This window comes from Bos taurus, chromosome 2 (assembly GCF_002263795.3).
Source record: "Bos taurus isolate L1 Dominette 01449 registration number 42190680 breed Hereford chromosome 2, ARS-UCD2.0, whole genome shotgun sequence".
NCBI classification, from domain to species: Eukaryota; Metazoa; Chordata; class Mammalia; order Artiodactyla; family Bovidae; genus Bos; species Bos taurus.
In genome coordinates this window covers 46,489,148-46,498,157 of record NC_037329.1, presented here as the reverse complement: position 1 = coordinate 46,498,157, position 9,010 = coordinate 46,489,148, and the positions used below count along the sequence as shown (strand labels likewise).

Sequence of the window (9,010 nt, the reverse complement as noted above, 5' to 3'; positions counted from 1 at the left end):
TTCCTTTAGGATGGACTGGTTTGATCTCCTTGCAGTCCAAGGGACTCTCAAGAGTCTTCTCCAACACCACAGTTTAAAAGCATCAATTCTTCAGTCCTCAGTTTTCTTTATAGTCCAACTCTCACACCCATACATGACTAATGGAAAAACCATAGCCTTGGCTAGATGGACCTTTGTTGGCAAAGTAATGTCTCTGCTTTTTAATATGCTGTCTACATTGGTCATAACTTTTCTTCCAAAAAGCAAGCATTTATTAATTTCATGGCTACAGTCAACATCTGCAGTGATTTTGGAGCCCCCCAAAATAGTCAGTCTCTGTTTCCATTGTTTCCCCATCTGTTTGCCATGAAGTGATGGGACTGGTTAGTGGTCCTACACAGCCATTGGGTGGTGCTGCAGTGGGCCCCTCCCCCAAGCAAACAACTGTCAATGAGCAAGTGTTAGTGAGCCCATTCAAAGTCATCAGCGTGGTGGTCCTCAGGTGGAGAGTGAGGTAAGGGGTGGATCCTGGCCTTCTCCCAGGGGCCCACCAGCTCACCTGGGCTTGGACCAGTGGGTGAGTTGGGGGGCCCAGAGAACAGACTGGGGGCTGTGTCCTGCAGGGTTTCAGAACTCTCGCCAAGGCTGCTGGGCCAAGGGCTTGAGGTGGAGGTGAACTTCTTCCATATCTCTCCCTCTGTGATCTAATGGCAGTGGCCATCTGCCTGGGTCACAATGTGTGGGAGCTGGTCCCAAGGGAGCCTGAGGAGCCTGAGGGCCAGTAGGGGGGAGCCTGAGGAGCCTGAGGGCCAGTAGGGTCCTGGGCACTTGGCTCACTCAGGGACCTACTGGCCCTCAGGCTCCTCAGGCTCCCTTGGGACCAGCTCCCACACATTGTGACCCAGGCAGATGGCCACTGCCATTAGCTGGAAGAATCTGGGGACCTGGGCCTCAGAGTTCCACCACCTGAGATCTGCTTCCCCTTAGCTGGGACTGGACCTCAGAGGGTAACAGGTGAGTGTTGGGACCTGGCCCTTTCTTGTCAGAACAGACAATAACATTTGGTGGAGTTTACAGGAGCCTGAGACCTGACCTCAAGAACAAAGGATCTGACACTAAAAAGTTGCAACAACTACCTGTACCTCTGCCTCACCTTTCCTATAAAAGAGCTTTGCTGAAAGCTTTCAGGGAGTTTGGGGTTTTTAAAGGCCTGAGCCACCCACCTCTTTGCATGGCCCCCAGTAAACCTTTGTTGTTCCACATTCCCACATTTTGGTATTGGGATGTGAGAGTTGGACTGTAAAGAAAGCTGAGCGCCGAAGAATTGATGCTTTTGAACTGTGGTGTTGGAGAAGACTCTTGAGAGTCCCTTGGACTGCAAGGAGAGCCAACCAGTCTATTCTAAAGGAGATCAGTCCTGGGTGTTCATTGGTAGGACTGATGTTGAAGCTGAAATTCCAATACTTTGGCCACCTGATGCAAAGAGCTGACTCATTGGAAAAGACCCTGATGCTGGGAGGGATTATGGGCAGGAGGAGATGGGGACGACAGAGGATGAGGTTGGATGGCATCACAGACTGAATGGACATGGGTTTGGGTGGACTCCGGGAGTTGGTGATGGACAGGGAGGCCTGGCATACTGCAGCTCATGGGGTCGCAAAGAGTCAGACATGACTGAGTGACTGAACTGACTGACCTCACTGTGCGTCGGGCACATGTTGTGTTTCAGTAACAATATTTAATAAAGCCCTTGATATAATATGGAAGATATTGCTTCCAGATCAGAAGGATGTTGCTATTTTCTCATGGTTGAGCTGTTTTCTTATGATTCTTGCTTTTCTATTCAGTGGTGAAACTAGTGACACAGTGATAGTATTTTTTTTTTTATGTTAGACTTTTTCATCTCTTATTATATATCTTAGTTTCTTTAAGAAAAATTTATAGGCCACAAGTACAGTGGTCATTCATTTTTAAAGTACCTCTGATATCTGAATAGGTGGTCTTACATCATGCATACATTACAGTACATACATATTGAAAGCTGAGTTTGAGAATAAATCACAAGTACTAGGAACAAATCTACTTTTCTGATTTCTTTTATTTCAAAATGTTTTGAGGAGAAAAAAAGGGCTGTGACATTTGCACAACACATATATCAGTGCATGGGCTGTTATGTGTCACTTCTGTTTATTGTGGTCAGTGGAGCTATAGGTCAAGGAAGTCACCTATAGGCAAGAACAGCATTAGAATATTCACGGTTCAGCACTTGGTATCACTTGGCGTGACACAAAGCTACTAATGCAGGTGTTTAAAGGACTTCCCAAGCTCTTGGAAGGTCAAGGTCAGTACCATTTAAACATAATTAATGATCATTAATTAGTTTTATTTAATTTACCTTTTATATTCTTGTCAACTGTAGAGTAAGATAATAAACACTTTTAAACAAGCCTGTAAGAAAGAGTGAATTCAAATTAATTAAATTAACAAGACCATTCAGAATCATTGGGAATGGAAATCTCTAGAAAGTTTCTTTGAGCATCTAGATCAAAGCTGTCCAGTGGAAGTAAGCCACCAATATAATTTAAAATTTTCTAGTTATCACACTAAAAAATGAAAGGTAACAGTTGGCATTGATTTTCAGATTATGTTTTATTTTACTCAGTATAATAAAAATATTAGCATTTCAGCACATAATCACTTTAAAAATTACTGAGATTCAAAAGATTCTCCTTTTGTACTAAAACTTTTGAAATCTGGTGTGCATTTTGCACTTATAGCACATATCATATTCAGACTGGTCATATTTCAAGTACTCAACAGCCATTTGTCTAGAAGGTACCATATTGGATAGTACAAGTCTAGATTTTTAGAGTTGAAGCTAGAACATTAGTTCATTTTCATTTTATCATAGCTAGTGTGTTGTTATAATTAGAGAAATTAATGCTTAGAATGACAGCTAAGTCTAAGGACATAGAGTGAACTACCACTTAATAAAGAAAATGTAATGGATATGTTGCTGATTCATTGCCAAGGGGTAGAGAAAAATACAAGCTGCTAGTGCCTTCTATTATGCAACAAATAAAACTCTAACCCACAAATCTAAAGGGAAAAGTCAAACTAATGAGCTTTGGTTGGAATGAGACCAATGGCAGAACCAGTTTGACCACACAAGCATTTCCTGTAGTCTCTTGGAGAGATGGATATCAGGGCCATACCATGGGCCTGAGGGCAGGATGCCAAAGGGCAAAGACCAAGATCTTTCAATGTCAATTTTTTACATTGCCCATCTGTTAGATTCTTATTGAAGCTTGGTGAATTGACAAGCATAGTGCCTGGTGGGATGTACATACAGTAGGACTGTTATAGTATTATATTCTGGTTCATAGTAGGGGAGTCTTGCATTTATACAGTATTTAGTTTTTCAAAGGGTATTTTCATTTATTTTCACAAATTTTAAAAACAGGCTTTACTAATCATGGCATACCAAGCAAACTAAGGCCAGAAAATTTCATTTTAGCAAATGATTATTGATTGAGCAGTTAATAAGCAAAGAATTGTGTTGGCCTTCAGGTCTGTGTGTGTTCAGTTGTGGCCTTCAGGAGGTCATGGTAATTGTTACTTGAGAACTTAGATGTACAAGGCCTTATATATATATACCTTGAAAATAAATCATTGTAATCATTTGATTTCAAGGTAGTATATTCAGATCTGCTCCAGGAAAATGCTCAAATCTTGCTGCTTAGCCAAATCTATCTGCTTCTTTATCCTGGTAACCTGGATTAGACCATGCAGGAGCCTCAAGGAATTCTTCCCTCAGAGTAACATAGAGCCAACTAAGCCATTCTCCTTATTCTTCTTATATCTTCCTCTTGGCTTTTCCACAGAGAGATAAAAGATAGAGTTAGTATTATTCTCTTCATTCTCCACTCAGAGATTTACTTGCTCCTCCATACTCTTGGATACACATTTAAGCTCTACTTGCTAAAAATGAAATTGCCTATAAATGTGTTGAGAATGACGGTAACAGTGGTGGTGGAAAAGAGAGTAAGATCTTGAAATCCCCCTAGGTGCCAGCGTGAGGTAGGGCAGAGTATGTCACTATAACATTCCCAATCTTGTATCTCTCTTCATTTAAGTCAATTGATTTAGCATTCAAGGCTAGTAAAGGAGAGACACGGCTACCTCTTTCAAGAGAGATGAGTGGACATTTTTGTGAGATCTTTAATCCTTGGAGTTACTCTTATTTACTTTAACCAATATGACTGTCATTTTTACCTATTTGGCTGTTTATAAGTGTGTCATTTTTATTGTCCCCAGAAACTACTGAGGACAATATGTTATGTAATTACTTTCATTATTAGTAAATTCATTCTAAAGTCATTTTATACAGTTGCTAGTAATTCAGTTCTTATTTACTCTTTCAGTTGTGCATAGCTATTGTTGAACCAAATTTATAAGCACAGACTACATATTTTAAAGTTTTATTAAAGTATAGTTGACCTGCAGTGTTGTTAGGACTATATGTATTTTGCACCAGAGCTATTGCAGCAAGTTTTACCAAATAATACAGTTATGAGTAGTGTGAAAACGCCTGAAACTTGCTTTCCTATCTTTTATAGTTTTATACTACAAGAATGTATATACTTTTCGGACCAATTCTTTGTCCTTATGTAATATACAAAAGTCTTTCCTTTTATACAAAAAAAAAAAAAAAAGGTGGATTTCCCCCTCTGATTCTGCTTGGTACAAAATAGAGGATCTTATTCTGGCACCTGAGCAGTTTCTGGAGCAGAGTATTTCTCTTCAGATTTTCCCACTTTTCTAGTTATTGGAGATAGTCAGGAATTCCTATACCAGTCCTGATCTTAAGGAGACCTTATCATTAAAGAAGTTTGGCTTTTAAGGGAAGGAAAATAATGTTAACTCTCTCTCAGGAGTTAACAAACTTTGAGGGAGGTGGTTTTTCATTTTTATTTTCAAGGTGAGAGAGAGTTCACATGGATGAGATATGAAAGAGAAGGTCCTCTAGAGAAGGGGAGTTGGTTTTCTTATCTTTATCTTCAGTAGCCGAATGAGGATGGTGGGGAGACTGAGATGATAGACATTTCTTGATCAAAACCCAAGGGATAGAAGAGAGGAGGAAGAAGAGAAAAGATGATGGAGACTATAGCAGACTTCCATAGTCTAAGTTAGATAAAAGACATGGTTATAGTTAAGGGTGGATTTAGTGGAAGGTTTTTGTTTTTTTTTTTTTTTTTAAGTGGGGAAAATATAGGACATCTCTTCTTTGGAGAATTGACAATGTTCAACTCTGGACTCATGTTAAAAAAGAATCACCTGAGAGCTTTTAAAAACACCTCATGTCAGGGCCTCAGATAAATTTATCAGAGCCTCTGAGAAATGAGACTTACGGAAGTTCTAATGTGCAGCCGGGGTTGAGAATCAACAAGAGGCGTATTGTACTAGGATGGTATTTTCCCACTCTAGACAAATAGGTTTTGAATGTGAAGACAGGATCACTGTTTTTGGAAAAACTCTCAATGTTGATCCAGTGGATAGCCAATTCTGAAAATCACTGCATCAAAACCCTAACATTCAATATCATTTCTCACCCTGTATTCCTTATTTAGTGGATGGCATCACTGTACAACCTTATGCCTAAGTTTACACTTGCCAGTTTTATCTTATATTACAAAATTTGTTTCTTATAGGACGTTAAGTATACATGCTAAAACAGAAAATGAATTCAGTTTTCTTGACGTTAGAAAACCATCGGTTTTAGTCAGTTTACAAATTCAATTAATTATTCCTCTTCATATTTGTTTCATTCTCTTCTCCATTCTATCATGGCCTCAGTTCAAGCTACCATATCAACTAATGTGTTAATTTCTATACTTACCCGCCAATCTCTAGTCGCATTTCATGTTCCCCTGACTACTCTTTCCCAATCCATCAGACTCACTTCTGCCAAATTGGCTAATCCCAAATGAAAGTATGAGCATATTGATTTCCTACTCAAATTCTTTTAATGACTCAAAAGTAAAATTTGTGTGTGGCATGAAAAGCCATCATGATGTTGTCCCAGTCTTGTTTTGTTTTATTCCTGCTACGGTCTCTTTTTATAATTCAGAAATATTGAGCTACTTGGTGGTTCCCTGAACTGGCTCCTTTCTCTCCTCTTCCATGTGGTACCCTGCCTCCATTAGTCCCCCATCACACTGCTTATCCTTCAGGTCTTAGCTCAGTCCCTTCTCTCTGAAACCCTTCAGCAGTCAGGCAGTGGGCAGTTCCTTTGTTACTGCTCCTGTCATTCTAGAACAACTTACACTGAGACCTTTTCTTTATTCTAATTGTTAATTGCATATGTCTCTAACCTCACTTGACTGTATGCTTCTTGAGGGTATGGAAGAAAGAGGCTTTGAGCTATGGGCTTGAATCTTTAGATGAACTCATTAACTTATTACATAGTTTGAGCTGTCAAGAGAAAACTGGTGTTATAACTAATAACAGAATCGCCACAGAACACTTGGTATTAAACTAACATAAGGTTACTGAGGTCATTATGAGTGATAAATGTAATTTGCTATGACAAAATACGTTTTTAACTTAAGTTTCACCATTGTATTACCTTTCTTAATTCTTTAACGGTGGAACATCTTGTGACTAAATGAGTGTGTACATTTTAATCTGAAAAGTGCTTCCCTGTTTCAGCTTAGCTTAGTCTACAGGTCTCACCCATGGTCCCACAGTTATTCATTTCCAAGTGTACTTGACAGTGTCTGAAAGCCTCTTGACTGACCCATTAATTCATTTATTTAACACAATGTTATTGAATATGGAATATGTATAGAACAATTACGCTAACGGTAAAGGATACAGAGATGAAAACAAAAACAAAAACAAAAACAGTTTTTCCCTTTGGGGATTAGAAAGCATAGGTTTTACATATGTTTATTTTAATCCTCCTAACAGTCCTGAGGAGCAAATATTACATCTCCATAAATGAGGACGTTCCAGAATATTTATCATCTCAAAGGGATTGAAAGAGTCAGACACAACTGAGTGACTAACACTTTTCACTTTTATCATCTCAAAAGCAGCTTAAAGCTGGTGCTTTCCTAAGTATAAAACATAAAACATCTCTCATTGTTTTGGAGATCTACTTGTGATTTACAACTGTGTTTCTTAAACTTTAATGTAAAGACAAATCACCCCCAGGATCATAGTAAAATACAGATTTTGGTTTAGTAGGTCCAGGGTGGGATCCCAGATTCTACATATCTAGCAAACTCTGAAGTGCGGTGCAGTTGGTCTGTGAACCGTACTTTGAACAGCAAAAGTTCAGAACATCATGTGTAGAATTCCTTTGTGTCAAACACGGTTCCTTTATTTATTGAGTCTTTTGTTTTGAAGATGAAAGCCAAGTACTAAGTTCTCACATCCTTATGCTTCCTCAGCCTTCTGGGCCCAGTCAGCATATTCACCCATCGTCAGTCTTCTTTAACTCTTCTACCCCACAACCATCTGGTCCCATTACAAACTCTACTCTGCTTATCAATAGTTGTTTTCTCGTATCTGGTTTGTTTCTTAATCTACCTGGTAAGCTCTTTAAGGGCAAGAACCACATCTTGTTCATGTATTAGCTCCTCCACACTGCTAGTATCGTGCTGCACACTAGATACCAATGAGTAATATGAGCTTGTGTTTATAGAGGAGTCTAATGTGTCCCCTGGACTGTATTCCATTTTTTTACACACATTTTCTCATTTAATCTTTCACAGACTGTGACATTCTTACTGTTTTGCAGGTATACAAACTGAAACCCAGATAGTTTATTACTTAAATAAATAAACATTTACCTAGTAGTCACGGCAGGATTTGAACTCGGCTTTTATTCTGCAGTCTATATCCTTTCCTTTCTGACACCAAGCTACTACTTATTACAGTGGACACTTACTCAACTGACAGACTAATCTTGTGAATTAATTATCATTTGAAGCAAAATTGAATTAGAGACTTGATTTTTACTTTGTTTTATCCATTTTTATGGTGGGAATGTCTGCAATAGGAATCATCAGGAGAATTTCAGGAAAGGATTCTGATCTAACTAGTCTCCCAGTTATTTTCTGGTCAGACCAGTTTCTTGCACTGGGGCAGGTTTCAGGCTGGCAATGTCATGAACTTTATGAAGCCTGATGAAGGGCTGGTGGCTCTGACAAGGCTATTGTCTAATTCTTACCACCACTTCTTCATTTACTTCACTTCTAGATTCCTATCTTTGGAAACCAAAGAAGACTATTGTGATTAGATATTTATTCTACTGACTTACCAGTTGATATAGAGGTAGTTGTTTTATAATTCAACATGCTTTTGTGACTTTTGTCCTGTTTTATGTCAATTTTACCCACCCGAGGGCATGTCTAGCTAGAATGAAATACAGTCTATGTTTGCTGATGATTATTTGTCCATTATTTTAAAGTAAAATATAGAAATGGATCACTTAAATACAATTTTAGAAGGGAAAAAATTCTGCTTTGTCTTTCTAGCTTTGTTTTCCTGGAGGTTAATAAATAGTATTTTGGGTATATGAACAACGTTTCACCTTCCTGTAGTTCTTCTAACCTCTATTCCTGGAGGCCTCATATTATGTGCCATCTTCAGTGAAAGCAAATTGTAAGAATTTTTATGCCCAATGGAAGCTTTTCTATACAAAAATACTCAAACTTTGTTAGATCTTTTCTGATAAATCTTATAATCCCCAAACCAGAATGTTTCTTAAAATAGCTATTGTTCTGGAAGAATCCTATAGAATGAAGCTTGTCCCAGTGGTGGCAGTCAAGGATAGTGTTTCTGAGCCTGGGCTCTGGAGAAGAAAGACTGGATTCATAGTTTATTATCTGCATAGACTTGGAGGGTTCACTTAAATATCCCAAGCCTTTTTGCCATCATCAGCAAAATGGTTATGATAATAGTTCTTATGAGGATGAAATTAGATAACTCATATAAAGCACTTAGCATTTAGCAAAAACTC

The 9,010-nt window shown here is 38.5% G+C and overlaps 1 long non-coding RNA gene across 3 annotated transcripts in view; it reads left to right on the top strand.

The window, feature by feature from the left end:
• Positions 1-454: 454 nt before the first annotated feature.
• The window catches only part of LOC104968526 (uncharacterized), a 158,909-nt gene continuing 150,353 nt past the window's right edge, over positions 455-9,010 (top strand). The window contains exon 1 of one of the 3 annotated variants that reach the window (XR_009491637.1): positions 455-993. This is a non-coding gene — a long non-coding RNA (uncharacterized lncRNA). The remainder of the gene's footprint in view (positions 994-9,010) is intronic. The other 2 variants (XR_009491636.1, XR_003030444.2) reach the window with 2 other exon arrangements.